Genomic DNA, 17,425 nt, shown 5'->3' on the forward strand with positions numbered 1-17,425 from the left:
CCAATTTCCCACAATTAAAACAAGCACATTCTCTCCTACCTTCAATCTCGCCTGCTCCAGAGTCCCCTGCCTCAGTTCAGCAGTACATTAACTGAGCTTGTAACAATCTCTTCTTTTTATTTATTTCCTGTGTATAGTCTGAACTCTTTGGGTATTATAAACTCTGCTCCCTTGTCTTATTACCTTCAAAATCTCTGATTTGAACAGTCCTGAAAATTAATTTTTTTTTCCAAAACCTTGATTTAAAATCTTTACATTTTCTAACAAATAAATTCAGATCCCTTTATAAAAGATTGAACAGTACTGAGAATTAAATCTCCTAAAATCTTGTCTTAGAAACTTAATTTGAATAAATCTGAAATTCTGAAAAAGTCTCTGTTTTAAACAACCCTGAGAATCAAAATATTCCAAGACAAAATCTTAGAATCTTCCAATTTAAAACAAATCTGGATCCCGAGAAATTCTCAGTTCAGACAACTGTGAGACTGAAATTATCTTAAGGCAATGCTTTGGACATCTTCGTCCTTTGAGTCCGGATAGCTGCAAAAAGTCAATGGTCTAAAACAAATGTGAAAATGAAAATATCAAAAGGGGTCCGGATTAAAGTAACCTGAAGGTCTAAGAACACGGCGTCTCGTCTCTTCCTGTTTATTCTAAATATGTAAGGCAAACAGTCTAATTCATTTATTTACAGTCACCTCGGGTACAGAGTCTCGGAGTCAGTAGAGTGCCTGAATTGACTCAGAATCACTCATTGGGATGACGGCGGCCGCCTCTGTCTGTTTCTGATCCTGTCTCTGAAAACTCTGGACCCAGAGGAATATTGGGATCTTGGTGGAACCTCCAAAACTGTGGAAGTGGGATTTGCTTCTCCGCACTTAAAGAATCAACTCGATCAGTCAGTCTTAGGAATGTAGAGAAACACTTTAATCCTGCAGTAAACGTAACACCAGTGGAAGACTTCAGAACTGAGTCTGACCAAAAAAAACAAAAAAACTTGGACCCTCCACCTACTGCTGCTTTAATACATCTGTATATACATCAATATATTTACTGAATGGTGGTAAAATAAGGTAGATAACTCTCCTCATCTATATGTTTAAAACACATTATAATTCAGATTAAAATAGTGCATTCATTACACTGGAGAGGCAAGGCTGGCAGAATTGGTTTAAAACATGAATCTAATGTGTGATCGATGTCAAACAGACTCAACAACACAGGCACACGTTTTGGTTTTCTTAAAAATGACTGAAGACTCAAACATGATTCCAAAAGACAAACAGACGATCCAGCCTTCCCCTACAACAGCAATATTCGGGGTGACTCCTCAAGAGCTTTATCTGGGTAAATCTTGATCAAAAGGTGCTGGCTAAGACTGCTTAGATTACTTAAAGGAAAAGAGAAAAACCCTCCTACCTAAAATTGGGTGAAGTGGTAAATTTAATACTACTTGGTTTGAGTTTCAAGTTCATCATAAATACAGAAACACTCACATTGGTGGGGGTCATAAAATCAGTTCACACAGGACCCCCTGGAAGCTAATAAACAAACCTACGCCCTTGATTTAGCTTCACAGAGATCTAGTGAACTAAGGTGGTTCACTTCAGACAGGTCTGGACATGTACTGGCTTAAGCAGGTTGGAGGTTTGGAGTCTGACTGTTTGACCTCGTTATCTGTATAAAAGACACCGGTCCACAGCCTCAAACAGGTGCCATTAATACAGGTAACGAGTGGAGGACAGAAGAGCTTCTTAAAGAAGTCTGCAGGTCTGTGAGAGCCAGAAATCTTGCTTGTTTGTGGGTGACCAAATACTTCTTTTCCACCAAAATTTACAAATAAATTCTTTAAAAATCCTACACTGTGTTTCCTGGCTTTATTTCTCATTTTGTCTCTCATAGTTGAAGTGTATCTATAATAAATTACAGACCTCTTATTTGTCTAGGTGGGAGAACTTCACAATCAGCACAATCAGTGGCTGAAGAAATACTTTTTTGCCCCACTGTATATTTAACAGCCCAAATTCAATGCGGAACTGCTTGTACTCAGAAATATAAATTAAGATTTTCTGACATTTCAATTACAAACCATCCGAGAGTCTCAATACTGCAGGATTTGTCTGAAACGCTATGAGTGACACTGATCTATTACTTTTTAATACAAGCAGAAAAGTGACAGAATAAATGGGTGGAATCAAGTAAATCATGTAAATCACTTACCTGCCAACTATGCAGTTCACTAACCTGACAGTGTGACTGGGAAGGGTCAGTCAGTCCTGGCCTGGCACCTGCTTGATGTTACCGGAGAGAACGATGGACCCCAGACGGCTCAGGTGAAGCTCATCTCTGTGTTAGAGGACCGGACGCAGCCGAAAGATCTCCCAGTTCTCTACGAAATCAGCACAGACAGACCTGAGAATAGTCTCCACTATTAGAACAGTGAAGAACGATGGTGCCAAAGTCACCTGGTGATGTCCAGGACACGGTCACCTGGAAAACAGAAGACCGCAGCATTACTCTTTAGAGTCGATACTTTTTTTACAGAAGAATCTCTAACAGTGAGAACACGGACCTGAGGAGTTGCCGCACCGATAGTGCTGCAGTTAAAACGGTCGTGTTGGAGGAGTCACAGGCAGCTTCCAGCCTCGTCTTCCGTGGGTGGAGTTTGGACTGCCTCTACAACAGCAGCTGGATCATTCGGTCAGGCTTGACGACCTCCCTGCAGAGCATCTGGAGAGCTTGTTCCTCCACGGTCGCCAAAAGCAGTACAGATTGACCTGGCTGGACCTATAGATTCAGTAAGGGGGGGGTGAAGTTCAGAAAGGTTCCAGGTCTATATCGTAGTGCTACTAAATGGCTTCATTCAAAGAGAGATGTGTATACGCTCAACAGGCAGGAGAAACTAAGCTAATAATTACCACTCAGAGCTTCTAGCAAGACACCAGCTTTAACCTGCCTCTGACCGTTTCCACAGCTTAAACTATGGGGTTTTAGCGCCCCCACAAGGACGAAGAGAGGAACAGCAACAGCCTCTGAGCAGTAGTTCAATAAACACCAGGACGTTGACCAAGAACACAAATTTAGCACAAATCCACAGAATTACACCATCCATACTAACCTAAAACAGCTCAGAACAGTGAAACATGTGAAGAAATAATCCATGAAGATTCAGTAATACATAGATAAACACTGAAGCTATGTTGCTAAGGAGAGAGCTAGCATAGCAACAGAACTAAGCCATTCCCAAACTAAATGAACAGCAGCTTACTTTGTGTCACAGACTCTAAATGAAAGACACCCACAGTCACACAGCTTGAGCAGTTTCTAAAGGGCTCGTTTGTGCTGCACACTGCTGCTTCTTGGGAGAGGAGACGACGAGCCTCCGTGAGACAGAGGACTGTACAGCAGCACAGGGAGCAGAGAGCTCCAGGATCACAGCAGCTGTCTCAGAGGAAGGAGACAGAGCTGAGAGTAAAGACTAGAAAGGAGGGCCGGTCGCTCGACGCTCTGTGTCGAATCACGAGTCGAGCTTCTAAAGAAGAACCGAATCCAAACACGCGCTCAAACATACCGGAGATCACGTGATCGCCGGAAGTGACGCCTCGTTACGCAATCACGTTTCAAGGCGCTTGACCAGAATAGCGAACGAAATCCTGTCAAAATAAAAGTCCCTCCTAAACCCGAATAAAAATATTTTTAGACTCTTGAAATTGAAAATGATCAACTAGTTTAAGAAAACAGTGTTTACAACCATTTAACAGCTTATTAAAAGTAACTCAAATTAATAACTGTAAATAATAACAGATATAAAGGATCATTTTTTCTATACTTAATCTTAATCAGGACACATACACCTTAAATAAAAGTGGCATTATGAAGGAAAATATACAGCTTTAGACACTAGCACCATGTTTATCCCGTAACGATAAAGTAAAGCAAAGCAAATAAAAAAAAAAAAAAGAAAAAAAAAAAAAGAAAAACTAAAATGGGTATGATGCCACAAGGTTTGCTCACCTGGATTTGGGGATTTTCTGCCTTTCTTCTCTGCAGATCCTCTCCGTAAGGTTGGATGGGGACATCAGTGGACAGCCTTTTTTAGGTCTCTCCAGAAATTTCTGATAGGGTGTAAGGCAGGGCTCTGGTTGGCCACTCAGTAGTATTCACAGAGTCGTCTCTAAGCCATTCCTGCGTTGTCTTGAGTCATTGTCTTGTTGGAAGGTGAATCTTTGCCCTGTCTGAGGTCCTGTGTGCTCTGGATCAGGTTTCCATTAAGAATATATCTGAACTCCATTCAGCTTTCCCTCAACCCGGACCCAGTCTCCCTGTCCCAGACCCTGAAATATACCCCCACAGCATGAAGCTTCACTGAAAGAATGGTGTTGGGCAGGTAACTAGCAGGACTTAGTTTTCACAAGGAAACTCCAGCACCTCTGCAGAGTCAGTACGCCTTCTCCTTTTGGCTGCTGGACTTCCTGAGGGGGGACAGGAGGCACTCCTACTGGTAGAGGGAACTGACTGGCTCACAGGGTCAGACTTGGCACAGGAGGGCGCATCATCTTCCCCTTTGTAGGCAACCTCTGTGTCTGAGCCTTTACTTGTTGAGGCCACATCAGCTGGTGGTGCTGGCAGTGGAGCACTTGTGATCCTCCTGAAGGTTTGCCTCCCAGGATGACATGCACTGCCCCAAACCAGCACCATGTGGCTGTGTGGCATAAATATCATATTCCTATAATCTGCCACGACATCCTCACTACAACATTAAACGCTGTTTCAGATACAGGTTTGAGATACAAGTGAGAAACTGAAACTGTGTTAGTCTGAAAAGCATCAATGAGACACGATCACTTACAGATGAATATTTCTAGCTGAAGTAATGATGTACTATATAAAGACTAAACAGATTTTAAGAATCACACAAAAGATTCCGTTATTCCAATAAAATCTGACCAACTCCCACACAGTCCTCTCTGAGAAAGAAAAATGTAGATTAGAACAAGCTTTACGTTTAGTGACCTGTAGACCTGTAGCAGAAATAGTTAGAGACACAACCACAATAATAGTAATGAACAGCCTGTAATCAGAGCAGGACAGAACAGTGGTGAACTGTAATCAGAGCAGGACAGAACACACAACTGGAGAGTTCTCTGAAAGCTGGTGTAAAGAGAGAAGTTTTCACTCCAGATTTAAAGACTGAGAGTGTGTCTGATTCCTGTAGATTAACAGGGAGATTGTTTCAAAGTTGGGGGCTTTATAAAAGAACGCTCTTCCTCCTGCACTGGTTTTTCTAATATGTGGGACTGATAATAGGCCAGCATCTTGTGAGCAAAGTGTACGTGGAGGGTTGTAAGGTGTAAAAAGTTCCTCCAGATAATGTGGGGTCAGATCATTGAGAGATTAATATGTTAGAAGTATTTTATAATCTGTACTGAATTTAACAGGTAACCAGTGTAAGGATGAAAGAACTGGACTAATATGATCAGATTTCCGTGGCAGCAGCATTCTGAACAAGCTGGAGCTTATGAAGAGATTTACCTGAACCTTCAGCCAAGAAAAAGCTCTCAGAGAATTCAGATGTCAGTCTGTTCAGATGTTTTGGTCCATACCTTCAATACCTTCAACCAGAATCCAGACTCTCATTGGAAGCTATAGGAAGCGTTTAGAGGCTGTTATTTCTGAAAAAGGAGAATCTAATAAATATTGATGTAATTCATCTGTTGGGGTGTCCAAATTTATGCACCTGCCTAATTTCATTTAAATAATTATTGCACTTTCTATAAATCCTATTTACTTTATTTCACTTCTCAAATATCAGTGTTCGTCTGCTTCATGATCTATTTAACTAAAATTACTGATCTGAACAGCCAATGATTAATAAAGCAAAATCATTCAGAACAGAATTCATTTCCCAGTAAATTCTTACATTTAGAATGGGTTCCTCACTGGGTTTCAAAATCCTCTTTACAGACTGTCTACATTTTCTCCCACCTTATCCTATTCAGCATAGTCTGGTTCTGGTTCTGCCAGCCACCACTACCCCTACAGCTACTAGTCAGTCCTGGCCTGGCACCTTCTTGATGTTCCTGGAGAGAACAATAGACCCCAGACGGCTCAGGTGAAGCTCATCTCGGTGTTAGAGAACCGAATGCAGCCGAAAGCTCTTAGTTGTCCATTAAGTCAGCACAGACGCACCTGTCCCGCAGCCCGCAGTGGAGCGAGAAGAGCTGAGAAAATGGCTCGCTCATTAATCGTTATGTGGTCACGTGGTAGAAGACTATGATCCTGGTGTCTGGCTTTTTCAAAACAGTGTTTTGAAGAACCTGATGCTCGAGCAAAAGCAGTACTTGAACTAGTACATACTGACCTAGCTGTTCCTATAGATCCAGGGTGCAAAAGGGGTTGTAGAGACACTCTGGCGTTTACTGAGGATAACTCGGGTGTAGTCTGTGAACTTCCTGAAAATGAAGGGTGAAAGTGTAGAAGCTACAGAGTGATGCTGGACTGACTTTTCTCCATATGGAACAATAAATGTATTTGTTCAGATAATGGCACAGAGTTCACAGCAAGGGATTTTCAGTCATTGTCTGAATATTTTGATTCTCAGGGTTGATCAAACCAGAGACTTTTTCAGGGATCCAAATTTATTAAAATTTGAAGTTTCGAAGACAACCGTGAGACTGAAATGATCTTAAGGCAATGCTTTGGACATCTTTGTCCTTTGAGTCTGGATCGCTGCAAAAAGTCAATGGTCTAAAACCAATCTGAAAATTGAAATATCAAAAGGGATCCGGATTAAAGTAACCAGAAGGTCTAAGAATACGGCGTTTCGTCTCCTCCTGTTTATTCTAAATTCGTAAGGCAAACAGTCTATTTCATTTACTTACAGTCACCTCGGGTACAGAGTCTCGGAGTCAGTAGAGTGGTGGAGTTGATCAGAAAGAAAGGCATAAGGCTTGAGACCTCAGCACCTTGATCACAACATCTAAAAAATTGGAGAAGCCTATTTGATATGGAAAGGTGAATGCTAGTAGAGATCAAATTACCTAAAGAATTCTGGACATCTGTTGTAATAACCACTGCAGTCAGTCGCAACAAGGACTCAAATATTTAATATAAATATTAAAATGATAAACTCCTAAACAACAACAATGTTAAAACCAATATTCTGACATTACAATTACAAACTATGTGGGGGACAGGTTATGAAGTAGGAGTGTGAGTAGGTGCTGAACAGAGAGATAATGCAGAGCTATAGCTAATGTAGGAGCAGGTTATGAAGTATGTTTGTGAGTAGGTGCTGGACATATGATCAGCATTAATGTTAAAGTGCTGATTAAGTATGTGTATCTGAGCAAACATCAGGGCACAGCAGGAGGAACAGGGCACCACAGCACATGCAAAAGAGATAAAGAGAGAAACGAAAGGAAGAAAGAAAGGGTTAGGAGACTTGTGTAAAAAAAGCTCTGCTGAGTAGAGGGACAGGCCTGATTCTGGAACATGGATCAATGGACACCTCCATGGCAGGGCATCTCAGTACGAGAGAGAGAGGGGGGGTGGGGGGTGTTAGGATGGTTGTGTTGGAACTCTGCTGAGTAGCGGGACAGGCCCGATACCAAAACACAAGAACTGACCCAAAAAAAGGGCAACGCCAGACAGGCAGCTCAGGAAATGAGGGGGGAGAGAACTAAAATGTTGGCGACGAAGGGTAGATTAGAACTTGGTCTACAACTGGCCAGGTCATGGGGGTCCAGATTAGGCTTTTTAATAATGGGCTTTATAATCGCCAATTTAAGAGATTTAGGTCAAGAGATTTCATCCCAAGAGATGCATTAACTATGTCAATTAATGGTTTACCAACCTTTGGCAGTGCCTGTTTAAACAGCGGTGTTTGTACCGGCTCTAATCTACATGATGACGATTTAGAGGAGCTCATTATATTGAGCAAATCGTCTTCTGTAACGGAGCTAAAGTACTGTAGGTATGTAGTGCAGCATTCATCATTGTCTATCGCTGTGGTTTGGGACTGACATTAATGATAAAACAGAGAATATTACACTAAAAATCCAAGGAATTTCATGATGTTGTTGCTGCTAATTTCAGCAGGGATAACTGAGCTAAATTATCCCTGCTGAAGAATAAGAATGAAGCTAGAAGAATGAATTAAACTCGTCATGCCGTCCAATCCTGGCTACTTCCCTTTTTTCATCTGACAGAGAGTCTTTTAATTCTAGAGTAGAAATATCCTGATCTAAATAAGATGCCTCGTCAGTGGACAATTGTGGCAAATCTAAGGAATGGAAAAAGGGGGCAATATTTAAGGTTTCCTTTGGGACATATGGCTTCTGAATATAGAGGCTGTAAAAAGCATCATTGCTTCTTGGTGACAAAGGCAAAAAAAAGGGACAAATCAAATGCAATAGAATTATTCCTAAAGAAATCATTCACTGCTCCCAACAAACCTCTGATCATCCACTGAACCCTGATTCAACATAAGAAATTCGGTTAATTCACTCCTGATTTGAGGGTTTTGAAAGATTTGTGCCTTGCAGATAAAATGTATTGCTTAGTGCTCGGATTAAGTTAAGGTGAAAACCGTCTGTGGTGGTGGAGGCACCCTCTGCTTTTCCAGGCCACAGGCAGCCTCCAGCCTCGTCTTCAGTCGGTGGAGTTTGGACTGCCTCTACAACAGCAGCAGTCAAGCTTAACGACCTCCTTGCAGAGCACCTGGAGATCTTACACCTCCGGGGTCGCCAAGTTCCTCCAGAGTAAACGCAGATAGAAACACACAACGGTCAGGGAGAGAGTACTGTACAGTATGTTCATCAAAACCATCTGGAGACAAATAAAACAATGTAAAAATGGAGGATTCTTCTATTCAGCCTTGGACAGAGCTCCATGTAACGCATCAGGTTCTCTGCTCTGTCAGATCAAGAATATTCTACTGGGTCTATTTTAAGAGGAATAGACCTATACTAGGGCAGCAGAAAAACCTGAATCTGTACATTGTAGGTTTAGACTGAAAGCTCCCAATAAGTCACGTTCTAGTAAATTTTGTGTTTTACTGATCTATTACCCAATTTCACCTTCACAGGACTGCAAAAATGTTGAGTGGTAAGCCTGAAACATCCACTGTTAGAATTGTGTCCGTACTGATGGATATGGGTACTGACTCCTTCATAAGTACTGAAACTGTTGTACTCACTATCTTATTTGGCACAGTCACCTCGGGTACAGAGTCTCGGAGTCAGTAGAGCGCCTGAATTGACTCAGAATCACTCATTGGGATGACGGCGGCCGCCTCTGTCTGTTTCTGATCCTGTCTCTGAAAACTCTGGACCCAGAGGAATATTGGGATCTCGGTGGAACCTCCAAAACTGTGGTAGTGGGATTTGCTTCTCTGCACTTAAAGAATCAACTCAATCAGTCAGTCTTAGGAATGTAGAGAAACACTTTAATCCTGCAGTAAACGTAACGCCGGTGGAAGACTTCAGAACGGAGTCTGACAAAAACACCTTGCTGTACAGTCAGTCAGTTACACTTGTCAGTAAGTGGGCGGAAGGGAGGGGGGGGTGTCTGGGGGGTTAAAGACGATGATCCTGGTGTCTGACTTTTTCTGAACAGTGTACAGAAGTGTACAGCAGTGCTTCTTCAGGGCCAAGCTGCATCAGGAGAATAGTGGAGAACGATGGTGACAAAGCCACCTTGCAATGTCCGGAACACGGGCACCTGCAAAACAGGAGACCGCAGCATTACTGTTCAGGGTTTTTACAGAAGAATCTCCAAGAGTGAGAACACCGCCCTGAGGACTCGGGTGAGGTGAAGAGCTGAGGTCCTCGAACCAGCTGGCAGATGTGAAAAACGGCTGAAGTGGTGGAACAGTCCTCGGCTTTTCCCAGCCACGCTGACACTTCCAGGCCCTCTCAGGCGCGGGAGAGGAGACGCTGACCCTCTGTGTCCCCCGCGGTCACGATGGAGGTGACGGGCAGCCCCAGCCTTGTCTTCCGCCAGTGGAGTTTGGACTGCCTCTACAACAGCAGCTGGATCTGCCGTAATGGATCTTGACGACCTCCTGAAGAGCTCCTGAGTAAAAACACAGAAGATAAAACAAATAAAAAGACATAGCCACAAAAATAGTACCAAGTCCCCCATTAAAGTACCAAGACAGAAACTGAACCAAAAAAGGGCAACTCCAGACAGGCAGCTCAGGACATGAGGAGAGAGAGAAAATGAAGAAGATTAGAACAAGCTTTACGTTTAGTGCCCTGTAGACCTGTAGCAGAAATAGTTAGAGACACAACCACAATAATAGTAATAAACAGCCTGTAATCAGAGCAGGACAGAATAGTGGTGAACTGTAATCAGAGCAGGACAGAACACAGAACTGGAGAGTTCTCTGTAAGCTGGTGTAAAGAGAGAAGTTTTTACTCCAGATTTAAAGACTGAGAGTGTGTCTGATTCCTGTACATTAACAGGGAGGTTGTTCCAAAGTTGGGGGCTTTATAAAAGAACGCTCTTCCTCCTGCACTGGTTTTTCTAATATGTTGGACCGATAATAGGCCAGCATCTTGTGAGCGGAGTGTACGTGGAGGGTTGTAAGGTGTAAAAATTTGGGCAACTATGATAATTTTGACGATTTTCCTTTATAAAATTAATGGTTATTCAGATCATCAATTTCAGTTGAATACATCAAAGTAGATGAACACAGTGATATTTGAGAAGAGAAATGAAGTTTATAGGATTTACAGAAAGTGTGCAATAATTATTTAAACAAAATTAGGCAGGTGCATAAATGTGGGCACCCTTGTTTTATTGATTTGAATACCTTTAGCACAAACTATTAAAACACTAAATTTGTTTTCTAAGCTCATTGACCCTTGACCTACATATACAGGTGAATCCAATTATGAGAAGGAGGTTAAAGTGGCCAGTTGCAAGTTTTTCTCCTCTTCTTCTCTGAAGAGTGGAAACATGGGAGCCTCAAAACAACTCACAAATGACCTGAAAACAAAGATCGTTCAACATCATGGTTTAGGGGAAGGATACAAAAAGCTCTCTCAGATTTCAGCTGTCAGTTTCCACTGTGACATTGTAGTGTTTAGACTGTAGGTTAAGGTTTAGACTGAAAGCCCCCAATAAGTCACTTCCTAGTAAATTCAGGGGGCAATGTATGGAGACTATAAAACCAGTGTTTTACTGTTCTATTACCCAATTTCACCCAATTTAAAATAACTTCATTGACAATGGCTGCTTTAGGGGCTAGAGATCGTATATTTAACAGCCCAAATTTAACAGTAGAACTGCTTGTACTTGGAAAGATGGAAGAATTTATATAAATTCTAATAAGATTTTTAAAGCAGATTTTCCGACGTTACAATTACAAACCATGACAGTCTCAATACTGCAGGATTTGAGTGAAATGCTCAGAGTATCACTGATCTATTACGTTTTAATAGAAGCAGAAATGTGACAGAATAAATGGGTGGAAACATGTAAATCACTTACCTGCCAATTATGCAGTTCATTAACCTGACAGTGTGACTGGGAGGGGTCAGTCAGTCCTGGTCTGGCACCTTCTTTATGTTCCCGGAGAGAACGATGTACCCCAGGCGGCTCAGGTGAAAAGGCGTACGACCTCAGCAGCTCTATATATGAATTTCAATGACTCTACGCTGAGAGAGAGAAAGCATAACCTTTCAAAGAGGAGAGTATGTGGAGCAGCATGCTACACTTACAAACATGACAGATAGAAGCTAGAGTCAAAATGTGAAAGGGAGTCTTTGTAGGGACAGACAAGAACAGTCCATCATACCTAGTCTACTATCCAGACACAGGGAAAGCCCTTAAACACAGGCTTGTGAAATTTCATACAAAGTGTGTTAAAGAACAGCAAACCCAGACTGACCAGTCAATGAAAGCTGATGATCCCAAGATGAGATGGGTGCACCCCCCCATTCCAACAGCCAGCAGTGTTGATCAGACTCCAGAAGAGGTTCAAGAGTCTAAAACTGATGTTCGTTTCAAAGAGAGATGGGAAAGCACTTCAGGACTGGGTGTCAGATACTGACCAAATTAATTTTTAATACAAGCAGAGAAATTACAGAATAAATGGTTATTAAAATAGAAAAACTATGTAAAATTACTTACCTGCCAACTATTCAGTTCACTAAAATCAGGAACTCGCTGCATCGGGAGGAGAACAGTAAAGAATGATTGTGTCAAAGGCATCACACTGCCACAGTGCCAAGGGAAGCAACCTGGTGAAGTTGGCATCTGGAAAACAGGAGACAGTGGTGTTACTCTTGGGGCTCAATACTTTAAGTGGTTTTCAGTAGAATATCCATCAATGAGAACACTGCCCTGAGGGGTTGTCCTTGAGGGATGAAGCAGGTGAAGGCTGCTGAGTAGAGGGACAGGCCTGATACTAAGAAGCAGGAACTGAACCAAAAAAGGGCAACTCCAGACAGGCAGCTCAGGACATGAGGGGAGAGAGAAAAAGACAAAGATTATTTAAACAAAATTAGGCAGGTGCATAAATGTGGGCACCCTTGTTGTTTTATTGATTTGAATACCTTTAGCACTAATTATTAAAACACTAAATTTGTTTTGTAAGCTCATTGACCCACATATACAGGTGAATCCAATTATGAGAAGGAGGTTAAAGTGGCCAGTTGCAAGTTTTTCTCCTCTTCTTCTCTGAAGAGTGGAAACATGGCAGCCTCAAAACAACTCACAAATGACCTGAAAACAAAGATCGTTCAACATCATGGTTTAGGGGAAGGATACAAAAAGCTCTCTCAGATTTCAGCTGTCAGTTTCCACTGTGAGGAACACTGTGAGGAAATGGAAGACCACAGGCACAGTTCTAGTCACGGCCCGAAGTGGCAGGCCAAGAAAAGGCGAAGGATGGTGAGAACAGTCATAGTCAACCCACAGAAAGGCACCAAAGACCTACATCATCATCTTGCTGCAGATGGAGTCACTGTGCATTGTTCAACTATTCAGCGCAATGACCCAAAACACTGCTCAAAATCTACTAAGGCACTCATGCAGAGGAACAAGGACATTCTGGAACGGCCATCTCAGTCCCCAGACCTGAATATTACAGAAAATCTGGGGTGTGATTTTAAAGCTGGAGAACTGGAGATGTTTTGTAAAGAAGAACGTCCAAAATACCTTCAACCAGAATCCAGACGCTCATTGGAAGCAATAGGAAGCGTTTGGAGGCTGTTATTTCTGCAAAAGGAGGATCTACTAAATATTGCAATCTCGCAGAACAGTCTGATTTCCCACAATTAAAACAAGCACATTCTCTCCTACCTTCAATCTCGCCTGCTCCAGAGTCCCCTGCCTCAGTCCAGCAGTACATTAACTGAGCTTGTAACAATGTCTCCTTTTTATTTACTTCACGTGTATAGTCTGAATTCTTAGGGTATTGTAAACTCTGCTCCCTTGTCTTATAACCTTCAAAATCTGATTTGAACAGTCCTGAAAATTAACATTTTTTTTTCCAAAACCTTGATTTAAAATCTTTACATTTCCTAACAAATACATTCCCTTTACAAAATTCTCTAGACTGAACAGTACTGAGAATTAAATATCGTAAAATCATATCTTAGAAACTTAATTTGAATAAATCTGAAATTCTGAAAAAGTCTCCGCTTTAAACAACCCTGAGAATCAAAATATTCCGAAACAAAATCTTAGAATCTTCCAATTTAAAACACATCTGGATCCCAATAAATTCCCCAGTTCAGACAACTGAGAGACTCAAATGATCTTAAGGCAATGCTTTGGACATCTTCGTCCTTTGAGTCCGGATCGCTGCAAAAAGTCAATGGTCTAAAACAAATGTGAAAATGAAAATATCAAAGGGGTCCAGATTAAAGTAACCTGAAGGTCTAAGAATACGGCGTCTCGTCTCTTCCTGTTTATTCTAAATATGTAAGGCAAACAGTCTAATTCATTTATTTACAGTCACCTCGGGTACAGAGTCTCGGAGTCAGTAGAGTGCCTGAACTGCCTCAGAATCACTCATTGGGATGACGGCGGCCGCCTCTGTCTGTTTCTGATCCTGTCTCTGAAAACTCTGGACCAAGAGGAATACTGGGATCTCGGTGGAACCTCCAAAACTGTGGTAGTGGGATTTGCGTCTCTGCACTTAAAGAATCAACTCGATCAGTCAATCTTAGGAATGTAGAGAAACACTTTAATCCTGCAGTAAACGTAACACCAGTGGAAGACTTCAGAACTGAGTCTGACCAAAAAAAACAAAAACTTGGACCCTCCACCTACTGCTGCTTTAATACATCTGTATATACATCAATATATTTACTGAATGGTGGTAAAATAAGGTAGATAACTCCTCATCTATATGTTTAAAACACATTATAATTCAGATTAAAATAGTGCATTCATTACACTGGAGAGGCAAGGCTGGCAGAATTGGTTTAAAACATGAATCTAATGTGTGATCGATGTCAAACAGACTCAACAACACAGGCACACGTTTTGGTTTTCTTAAAAATGACTGAAGACTCAAACATGATTCCAAAAGACAAACAGACGATCCAGCCTTCCCCTACAACAGCAATATTCGGGGTGACTCCTCAAGGGCTTTATCTGGGTAAATCTTGATCAAAAGGTGCTGGCTAAGACTGCTTAGATTACTTAAAGGAAAAGAGAAAAACCCTCCTACCTAAAATTGGGTGAAGTGGTAAATTTAATACTACTTGGTTTGAGTTTCAAGTTCATCATAAATACAGAAACACTCACATTGGTGGGGGTCATAAAATCAGTTCACACAGGACCCCCTGGAAGCTAATAAACAAACCTACGCCCTTGATTTAGCTTCACAGAGATCTAGTGAACTAAGGTGGTTCACTTCAGACAGGTCTGGACATGTACTGGCTTAAGCAGGTTGGAGGTTTGGAGTCTGACTGTTTGACCTCGTTATCTGTATAAAAGACACCGGTCCACAGCCTCAAACAGGTGCCATTAATACAGGTAACGAGTGGAGGACAGAAGAGCTTCTTAAAGAAGTCTGCAGGTCTGTGAGAGCCAGAAATCTTGCTTGTTTGTGGGTGACCAAATACTTCTTTTCCACCAAAATTTACAAATAAATTCTTTAAAAATCCTACACTGTGTTTCCTGGCTTTATTTCTCATTTTGTCTCTCATAGTTGAAGTGTATCTATAATAAATTACAGACCTCTTATTTGTCTAGGTGGGAGAACTTCACAATCAGCACAATCAGTGGCTGAAGAAATACTTTTTTGCCCCACTGTATATTTAACAGCCCAAATTCAATGCGGAACTGCTTGTACTCAGAAATATAAATTAAGATTTTCTGACATTTCAATTACAAACCATCCGAGAGTCTCAATACTGCAGGATTTGTCTGAAACGCTATGAGTGACACTGATCTATTACTTTTTAATACAAGCAGAAAAGTGACAGAATAAATGGGTGGAATCAAGTAAATCATGTAAATCACTTACCTGCCAACTATGCAGTTCACTAACCTGACAGTGTGACTGGGAAGGGTCAGTCAGTCCTGGCCTGGCACCTGCTTGATGTTACCGGAGAGAACGATGGACCCCAGACGGCTCAGGTGAAGCTCATCTCTGTGTTAGAGGACCGGACGCAGCCGAAAGATCTCCCAGTTCTCTACGAAATCAGCACAGACAGACCTGAGAATAGTCTCCACTATTAGAACAGTGAAGAACGATGGTGCCAAAGTCACCTGGTGATGTCCAGGACACGGTCACCTGGAAAACAGAAGACCGCAGCATTACTCTTTAGAGTCGATACTTTTTTTACAGAAGAATCTCTAACAGTGAGAACACGGACCTGAGGAGTTGCCGCACCGATAGTGCTGCAGTTAAAACGGTCGTGTTGGAGGAGTCACAGGCAGCTTCCAGCCTCGTCTTCCGTGGGTGGAGTTTGGACTGCCTCTACAACAGCAGCTGGATCATTCGGTCAGGCTTGACGACCTCCCTGCAGAGCATCTGGAGAGCTTGTTCCTCCGCGGTCGCCAAAAGCAGTACAGATTGACCTGGCTGGACCTATAGATTCAGTAAGGGGGGGGTGAAGTTCAGAAAGGTTCCAGGTCTATATCGTAGTGCTACTAAATGACTTCATTCAAAGAGAGATGTGTATACGCTCAACAGGCAGGAGAAACTAAGCTAATAATTACCACTCAGAGCTTCTAGCAAGACACCAGCTTTAACCTGCCTCTGACCGTTTCCACAGCTTAAACTATGGGGTTTTAGCGCCCCCACAAGGACGAAGAGAGGAACAGCAACAGCCTCTGAGCAGTAGTTCAATAAACACCAGGACGTTGACCAAGAACACAAATTTAGCACAAATCCACAGAATTACACCATCCATACTAACCTAAAACAGCTCAGAACAGTGAAACATGTGAAGAAATAATCCATGAAGATTCAGTAATACATAGATAAACACTGAAGCTATGTTGCTAAGGAGAGAGCTAGCATAGCAACAGAACTAAGCCATTCCCAAACTAAATGAACAGCAGCTTACTTTGTGTCACAGACTCTAAATGAAAGACACCCACAGTCACACAGCTTGAGCAGTTTCTAAAGGGCTCGTTTGTGCTGCACACTGCTGCTTCTTGGGAGAGGAGACGACGAGCCTCCGTGAGACAGAGGACTGTACAGCAGCACAGGGAGCAGAGAGCTCCAGGATCACAGCAGCTGTCTCAGAGGAAGGAGACAGAGCTGAGAGTAAAGACTAGAAAGGAGGGCCGGTCGCTCGACGCTCTGTGTCGAATCACGAGTCGAGCTTCTAAAGAAGAACCGAATCCAAACACGCGCTCAAACATACCGGAGATCACGTGATCGCCGGAAGTGACGCCTCGTTACGCAATCACGTTTCAAGGCGCTTGACCAGAATAGCGAACGAAATCCTGTCAAAATAAAAGTCCCTCCTAAACCCGAATAAAAATATTTTTAGACTCTTGAAATTGAAAATGATCAACTAGTTTAAGAAAACAGTGTTTACAACCATTTAACAGCTTATTAAAAGTAACTCAAATTAATAACTGTAAATAATAACAGATATAAAGGATCATTTTTTCTATACTTAATCTTAATCAGGACACATACACCTTAAATAAAAGTGGCATTATGAAGGAAAATATACAGCTTTAGACACTAGCACCATGTTTATCCCGTAACGATAAAGTAAAGCAAAGCAAATAAAAAAAAAAAAAAGAAAAAAAAAAAAAGAAAAACTAAAATGGGTATGATGCCACAAGGTTTGCTCACCTGGATTTGGGGATTTTCTGCCTTTCTTCTCTGCAGATCCTCTCCGTAAGGTTGGATGGGGACATCAGTGGACAGCCTTTTTTAGGTCTCTCCAGAAATTTCTGATAGGGTGTAAGGCAGGGCTCTGGTTGGCCACTC

General features: G+C 41.9%; 2 long non-coding RNA genes across 2 annotated transcripts; both read right to left on the reverse strand.

Moving 5' to 3' along the window:
- Nucleotides 1-891: 891 nt before the first annotated feature.
- LOC140556890 (uncharacterized) lies at nt 892-3,572 on the reverse strand. Its single transcript, XR_011979768.1, has 3 exons — nt 3,269-3,572; nt 2,573-2,787; nt 892-2,490 (listed from the first exon to the last, which is right to left on the reverse strand). It is a non-coding gene; the product is annotated as an uncharacterized lncRNA (long non-coding RNA).
- Nucleotides 3,573-8,540: 4,968 nt separating this feature from the next.
- On the reverse strand, nt 8,541-16,054 carry LOC140557537 (uncharacterized). Its single transcript, XR_011979825.1, has 5 exons — nt 15,846-16,054; nt 12,142-15,763; nt 11,900-12,002; nt 11,500-11,666; nt 8,541-10,077 (listed from the first exon to the last, which is right to left on the reverse strand). It is a non-coding gene; the product is annotated as an uncharacterized lncRNA (long non-coding RNA).
- Nucleotides 16,055-17,425: the final 1,371 nt, after the last annotated feature.

The sequence above is a fragment of the Salminus brasiliensis genome, chromosome 6 (genome assembly GCF_030463535.1).
Source record: "Salminus brasiliensis chromosome 6, fSalBra1.hap2, whole genome shotgun sequence".
Classification (NCBI taxonomy): domain Eukaryota; kingdom Metazoa; phylum Chordata; class Actinopteri; order Characiformes; family Bryconidae; genus Salminus; species Salminus brasiliensis.